This window comes from Phaseolus vulgaris, chromosome 4 (assembly GCF_000499845.2).
Source record: "Phaseolus vulgaris cultivar G19833 chromosome 4, P. vulgaris v2.0, whole genome shotgun sequence".
NCBI classification, from domain to species: Eukaryota; Viridiplantae; Streptophyta; class Magnoliopsida; order Fabales; family Fabaceae; genus Phaseolus; species Phaseolus vulgaris.
Genome location: NC_023756.2, coordinates 9,435,647 through 9,444,508, shown reverse-complemented (window position 1 = coordinate 9,444,508; position 8,862 = coordinate 9,435,647).

Genomic DNA, 8,862 nt, shown 5'->3' with positions numbered 1-8,862 from the left:
CAAGCTAAGAGTGGATTGACAAATTCTAATCTACCCAGAACCCATGCCTTCAAGCAACAACGTAGTCTTCAAGTAAACTTCATAGATTTGGAGACACCAAAGCTTCAAGTTCAACAATCTCCCCCTATTTGATGAAGACAAATCTTTGGTTTGCTTGGGATGTTTTGTTTGAATTTGTCAATACCTGCAAAACACAAAATTTGCAAATACAAGAGGTAACCCTTTCCAGATTTCATCAGCACCAAGGAACCATTTTTCACTTAGTGATTTCCATAAGGAAAGTCAGCAAAATCAGCGTGAAAAGATGGTTAAAGAGAGGTGCGAATAAGAATTTTATCCAGCAGAGGTTTATGCAACAATTTTAATCAAAGTAAGCAGCATATAAACCAAGTTAAAACATAATTTAAGCACACAATACAAACATACAAACCACAGAAACTTCTCCCCCTATTTTCTTCACAAATAGAATCAAAGGAGAGATAAAAAAAACAACATTTAAAAGAGAGTTTGTGAGTCAAGAATTCCTAACTCATTTCTGAGAAAGAAGAACCTGTCCTTTGGCAAAGATTTAGTGAAAAAATCTGCCAATTGCCTTTCGGTTGCAATGAACTTCACCTCACAGTCTCCATTACTCACATGATCTCTTATGAAATGGTGTCGGATCTCAATATGTTTTGTCCTAGAGTGCTGAACTTGATTTTTTGTGAGATTGATGGCACATGTGTAGTCACACAGTAGGGGTACTTTGCTGACTTTTAATCCAAAGTCTTGAAGCTATTGTTTAATCCACAAAATCTAAGCACAACAGCTTTCTGCAACAATGTATTATGCTTCAGTAATGGAGAGTGCTACGCAGGCTTGCTTCTTGCTATGCCAAGAGATAAGGCTGGAGCCAAGTAGATGACAAGTAACACTTGTGCTTTTCCTGTCCAGTTTGCATCCTTCAAAATCTGAATAAGAGTATCCAACTAAATGTATAGGACAATGATAAGGATACCATAACCCAACAATGGATGTGCCTTTTAGATACTTCAGAATTCTTTTGGCAGCTTTAATGTGTGATTCTTTCGGATTGGACTGGAATCTAGTGTTAGAATATATGGCCTTAAATAAGAGGGGGGTGAATTGTTTATGAAAGATTTTCGCAAACTTTGAAGGTATAATGAAGGTCAATGAAGAATCACAGAGAAAGAAACTAAGGACAGCAAAGCACAAAGCTGTTTTAGTTGATTTCCAGAAAATCAACCGATTGTTTTTGCGATTGAACCGGTTGTTTTTATCAGCAGTTAATAAAAACAACTTAAAATAGATATCTCTAAGATTAGGGAAAGATAAAATCACACAAACAGATTTATACTGGTTCACTCTTACACCAAGAGCTACATCCAGACCCCAGAAACCACTGGGTAATCCACCATGCAATCAAAACCATATTACAAACACCAGACACCAAAGTAGTGACCTTGAACCCCTCAAGAAACACATTACCTTTGGCAAACCACCCCAAGAGTGTTGATCTTGAACACCTCAAGAACACACAAACACTCCTTGGCAACATAAATACAAAAATACAGTAATCAAGGAATAAGGGAATAGAATACACCTGGGTATTACAAAGCTTAAAGTTCAGAATACAACCCAATCCTATTCCACACACTTAAGAATGATCCAAAGCTCTTTCAAATCTTGGAAAAACTATTTTTGATACACTCTTTTTCTTACTCTAAGATTAGGAGTGTAAAACCACATTTATATGGACCAACCAAGTGGTCAAAAGCATTTAATAAAGGAATCAAGGTAGTTAGGATCATTTAAAACATATTAAAACCACTTAACAGAATTCTGTTAAGTTTATCAGAAAAACAATCGATTGTTTTGTCGAAACAATCGGTTGAATTGACTTTGACAGCAAAGTCAAGCTTTTCAAAACCTTTTCAAAAACTACTAAGGTAAAACAACCTGTTGTTTCGAAAAACAACCTGTTGAAATTTCAACAGCTTTTTATAAAACCCATCTTTTCAAAAGGTTAAAGATTCAAATGAACTTGGATCAGCTTAAGGAGTGAATTAACAAGTTTCAAACAACTAGACAACACACACACACACCCAACAACAAGGTCTTCAAGCTTTCCTCTTGGATTTGGAGACATCAAAGCATCTTGGTCAACAATCTCCCCCCTATTTGATGAAGACAAATCCCTGGTTTGTTTGTGTTGTTGTTTTTGAACTTGAAAAGTCCTGCAAAACAGAATTTGTGCATATACAAAGCAAGTATACCAGCAGGATACCAAGGCACACAAAACCAGTTTTCTGCATAAGCCTTTAAGCAGAAAAACCAGACAAATAACCATAAAAACCAGTGCCAAAATTAGACTTGTCTGCAGCAGAACTATGGTGAACAAGAGCATGGAAGCAGCAGAATTTAAACCATGATAAAACTTGTGGACATAGGTGTAGTTGCTTCTTTACACTGCACCATTTCAAAACTTTTGAGAATTTCCTTACAATACTTGGATTGACTTAGAAGATGCCATCCTTTGATTGTTGGACCTTAGTCCCAAGAAGAAGGAGAACTCTCCCATCATCGACATTTCAAATTCTCCTTGCATAGCTACCACAAATTCTTTACACAAGCTATCATTAGTAGCACCAAAAATAATGTCATCAACATATATTTGGACTAAAATAATGGCAGAATTTGATTTTTTGATAAAGAGAGTTTTGCCAACCTTCCTTCTTTCATAGTCATGAGACAAGAGGAAGTTACTTAACCTCTCATTCCACTGCCTTGGAGCTTGCTTAAGACCATACAAGGCCTTTTTCAGCTTCTATACATGCTTGGGATGTTGATGATCTACAAACCCGGGTGGTTGTGAGACAAAGACCTCTTCATTGATAACTATGTTAAGGAAGGCACTCTTCACATCCATTTGGAACAATTTTAACCCGCTCATGGAAGAAAAGGCTAGCAACAACCTTACAACTTCCAATCTGGCCACTAGTGCAACAAGTTTTGCTTTGTTCCTTGTTATCACCCCTGATTCATCAACCTTGTTTCTGAACACCCATTTCGTCCCAATGATGTTCATATGATCTATTTTGGGACCAGGAGTGACACATCATTACTGATGAATTGATTTAGCTCCTCATGCATAACAACAGTCCAAATCACATCCTTGAGAGCTTCATCAACTGATTTGGGTTCAACTTGAGAGATTAAGGCCATGTGTCTGCAGTAGTTTGCTATGGTTCTTCGTGTAGAAACTCCTTTATTAATATCTCCGATTATGTTTTCCACAGAGACGTCTCTTGGAATCCTCCATTCCTTGGGTAGCTCCTCTAGTTGAAGAATATCAATCGGTTGATTCGCATAATCAATTGATTGTTTTTCTGGACAGGTTTCCAAATTCTTTAGAAAGATGTTTTGCTCATCTTCTTCTGCACAATTCCTCAAGGAACTTTGTTTTGCAGGGTTAGTTTCATCAAATACAACATGTATAGATTCCTTTACAGTCATGAGTTTTTTATTATAAACCCTATAAGCATGACTAGATAAAGAGTAACCAAGACAAATACCATTGTCTGCTTTCTCATCAAATTTTACAAGATTTTCTTTACCATTATTCAGAATATAACACTTACATCCAAAATACCTTTAGATGACCTATATTGGGTTTCCTTCCATTAAGCAGTTCATATGGAGTCTTCTTTAAGATAGGCATGATGAGAACCCAATTCATCACATAGCATTCAGTACTTATAACATCTGCCCAAAAGTATTTTGGCAAGGATGATTCACTCAATATTTTCCTGGCCAGTTCTTCAAGCGATCTGTTCTTTCTTTCCACCACACCATTCTACTGAGGTGTTCTTGGAGCAGAGAAATTGTGGAAGATACAAAGCTTTTCACAAAAGGAGCTGAAATTTTCATTATGAAATTCTCCTCCATTATCACTACGGATAACACATATGTTGTTGCAACATGTATTCTACAACCTCTTAGCTAGTTCTTGAATGCAGAGAAGGCATTGCTTTTTGACTCCAGAAACATTGTCCATGTGAACCTGGAAAAATCATCAACCACAACAAGAGCATAATAATTCCCACCAAGACTCATTGTCCTTGAGGGACCAAACAGATCCATGTGAAGAAGCTCAAGGGGTTTTGAAGTGGATACCATATTTTTCAGTTTAGAGGAATGTTTAGTTTGTTTCCCTTTTTGGCAAGCTTCACATACATGATCTTTTTTAAACTTAAGCTTAGGTAGCCCTACAACAAGATCATTAGCTATCAGTTTGTTCAAGTGATGCATATGAATATGAGAAATTCTTCTATGCCAAAGCCATGATTCCTCATGCTTGGTTAAAAGACAGTCAAGAGATGTGGGATTTGATATGTCAAGAAGGTAAACATTATTACCTCTTTTACCAACCAGTAGCACTTCCTGTGAATTGGATAGAGGAATCTCACAATTGTTAGGTTTGAAGGTCACTTGATACCCTCTATCACACAATTGGCTTATGCTGAGAAGATTATGCTTGAGTCCTTCCACGTGTAGAACATCATGAATCAAGAAGTTGTTTTCATTTCCTATAATGCCTTTCCCAAGAATCTTCCTTTTGTTGTTATCCCATAGGTAACATGACCTTCTTGCTTGAGGATGATGTTGACAAACTTGGATATATCTCTTGTCATGTGTTTGGAATAGCCATTGTCCAGGTACCACATATGCTTGCTTTTCATCAAGGAATCCTGCAAAAGACAAAATCAGGTGGCAAGGTTTGGTCCCCTAACAAATTTGGGTCAATAGAGGTTAACTTGGTTATTAGGAACCTTAGGATTCTTAGGAACCCATTTCAAAATACCCCTGGGAACAAATTTTTTTCAAATTTTACAAAACGTGACTGAGTGACCCTTTCTCATACAGAAGAAGCAAGAAACAACCGGTTGTTTCGACTTTTCAATCGGTTGTTTTTCTACAATGGTTGAAAAGGTTTTGAAAAAGCCACTGTTTTTTCTCTGTGGATTAAAAACAAGTCCAGATTTTCCAAAAACACAGTTTTGAGATGAAAGTACATTCTCAAAGTTGGATTTTTCTTTAGAAAGTTTATCTACAGTTTTCATATGATACAAAACTTTATTTTGAAGAGATTCACAGTTTTCACAAGAAGTAGAATCACACTTGCGAGAAGAATTTTGATAAATCATTTCCAAGTTTTCAAAATCAGTTTTTTATTTGTTTAATTCTTCTTCCAAGATTTTGACTATATTTTCCAACCAGTTGTTTTTATTTTTCAACTGATTGTTCAAAAGGGTAAACCTACAACCAGAAGAAGATATGTCATTATCATTCCAAACAGTTCCACTTGATCCTTCATGAGTGCTTTCAAGAGTGTCCCACATGTCCTTTGCTGAAACACACTTTGAAACTCTGAGAAACTCATTAGAATCAGGAGCAAATATTATGACCTTTTTAGCAATGCAATCAACCAAAACCCACAGTACTCCTTGGGTCAATTTTGTCTACGTGACAGGTAAGGAGTACATAGTCCTTAAAAGGAACGTCCTTTCTTGTATTCTTATTTTTAAATTTTCTGAACAAATATCATGTCTTCTACTATTTCATTGTTTTCTATAGGTTAGTTTTTTTTTTATCATGGAGAAGGATAATCACAAAGCACAACAATAAGGTGGCACCCTGAACTAGATTTGAGGACAAATGCTTTTGAGGGGGGGGGGGGGGGGCGGCTGATGGAGGACCATCCTTACCTCCCAAGCCATCACACACAACCAATAAGATAAAAATAAATCAAAGACACTCTAGAAACCTTAACTTGACTCAAGCAAAGGTTTATAAAAGCTCCTTCTTGAGCAGGAATGGTCACCTTAAAACTCCTAAGCTTCATCATAGTTAAGTTAGCTTAACTAAGGTTGAGGTAGCTTATGGGACACCCCTACTACTCCTTGAGAGCCTATAAATAAGTGGCCCGTGCATTGTAAATTCAGATTTGGATGATATATGATTTGTGTTTATGAATTTTCAACACAATTATCTCCCAATCTTTCTTAGCTAGATGCTCTCAAAGCCTAGTGAAACTTCAAGGAAGTTGGAAAAACCTCTCCCTTTAACCTTACACTAAACAACACACCTTTAATCACCTATTCCATTTCAAATTTGGTGTTTCTCTTCATCATATCTTTCGTTTTCTTCAATCATATTCCAAACACAAGCAATAATAGATTCCATCATAATAGCAACCCATATTGTGACCCACACTTATTTTCACATGGGGGTTATCATAAGCTTGAAGAAGTTGTTGTAAGGGAAAGGGAATAAAGCACGACCTATTGTTACTTATGAGGATGATACAGGGGTCAATCAACCCCCATCACCACCTACCTACCACAAAAAATATAAGCAAACCCATATGAAAATATCGGGTGCATATAGTTTTGAACAATTACAGATAGTCCAATTACAAGATTAGGGCTTGGCATTCTTGAGTTCTTCGGAGCTACACCACGAAATTCCTCCTCTGAGGCAACCAACTAAGAAGCGATTATTCAATTAAGGCAGGAGATCACTAAACAAGTGACAAATCAGGTTATTGAGAAGGTTACTCAATAGGTTACTCAACAGTTGAGGCAAGAGTTTCATGAGAAGCTACAAACCTCAAGTATATCACAATAGACAGTTCCTGTCCACCAGACCTTTGTTGCTCCCACTATTAGATTGAGCACATGGGGAATTGTGTAGCTGATGCACCATCAAGGGATGACATTGGCAAGATAAGCCAATTTGAGCTATCTGTGGACAATTTCACTCCTTGGTTGTTGGTCCAAGAGAAAGTATTTGAAGGGGACACTACTTTACATAATGTTGATCCCCCTGATAAGGTGAAGGTCACGATGGAGATAGTACAAGTTCTTGTTGATGCTCTAGTTTCTATGCCAACAAATGAGGTAACTACTATGCCACAAACATTTTAGACATTCATGGCTTGGGCCAGACACCTTGTTTGGTGTATTCTTGAACCCTTAGTAAGATAATAAACTGTAATTATTAATTTTTATTTATGTATGAATACATTTGTATATTTAATTTAATGAAAATGTTGTTTATTTTGTAGCAACCCCGTCGAAAACCAAGTTCGCAGATAAAGAAGAAAACTATTTCTATCGACAATCTTATAGCCTCATTATTAGAGGTTGTTGTGGCTATAGGTACAAACCCAGCGCATATTCCATGGGATGGTACTGTTTTGGGAAGAAACACTGACTCCCTTTTATATATACACATGTCTGATATTTTAGAGGTTGCATTTGGCAACTAGGAGTTGAATATATCTATAATTCAGTTTTGGATGATGCAAGTCTCTTAAACATTATTTAATTTTAGTTTGTATAATTTAAATCATTTATTATGTTTTAACTAATTATTCTTGTAGGTATTTGTTTGGAGTATGTGTTAATGACAGGAAACATGATATCTATGGATTCATGGATCCCCGATTAATTAATTTTATGAGAAATAGGATAGTTGAAACCCATTCATACATTACGAACTATCTGGTCACAAGGGGAAACATACATATTTTACCCCTTATATTAATGAGTAAGTACAAATTTTAAGTTGTCAATTATTAGTATTTCATCAGTTGTAGTTATACTAATGGGTTTTTCAATACAAACATCACTGGCAATTACATATGATATCTCTAAATGATCACATTGTTGCATGGTTTTGCTAATTAAACAAGAAGCCACCTGCGTATCTGAAGCAAATAGTCAATTGGTAATTAAATTATTAACTTATGTCATTTTATTACTGAAATGTTTCCTAACTTGTGTTTTTTTATTATGTAGCTCATATAGTGGATATAAAATATTGAGAGGTCAACCAAGTGCAAAGTTCTAGAAGCTTACATGATTGCACCTAAAGGTTTTCTAATTTTCATTATTAATTTCCTAAGTGAAATAAATATCATTATTAAGTTTTATTTAATATTGGATTGTAGTGCAATAAACAAAAGGGAGGGTATGAATGTGACTATTAAATGCAATGGATGACAGTCATGGTAAGGCCGAAATTGACAAAGATTGGTATTAGGTCTCATGTTTAACAATTTTTTTTTATATAAAACTATGTGTGTAGTTTATGGACTAATTTGAACTTATTATGTGATGCAGTATTTTATGGATGCTCAACCATTGGATTTAGAATCAATGGACAATGTGAGGAACGCTTGGGCCACATACTTCATTAGATTTTAAAACACTAGGATAAATGATGTTTAGTTTTAGTTTTAGTTTATATGATTTAGTTTTAGTTTTGGTTTATATGAATTAGTGTATTTATATGTTTTTTTGCATTATTATTGAATCTGGTTGGGATTTTAAACAATACAGGTTAAATAAGAGGAGGAAGCGTAATAAACAAACTGTATTTTAATAAATAAACAATCATAGGTGACGATTTTTTTCAAAACTGTAGTCTATAAGGCATAATAGGCAATGATGTTAACTATAATTGTCGCCTATATACGTCTTTTTTCATACACAACAACAACATAGATGACGATGCATACAACAATCATCACCTATGCTTCCCTCTCTAAATTGTTTATATGTCATAGGTTGGGCGACGATTGATCAAGTAATGGTTGCCTATAAGATAAAAATAGGCGACGATTCAGACAACAATCGTCACATATATAAAAAAAATATAGATGATGACTAAAGTCGTTGTCTATATTAAATAATTATAGACGACATCTTCATAGACTACGATTTTAAAACCGTCACCTAACGACTTTAAAATCATAGTCTAAACACCTTTTTATAGTAGTGATCCCTTTAAAAA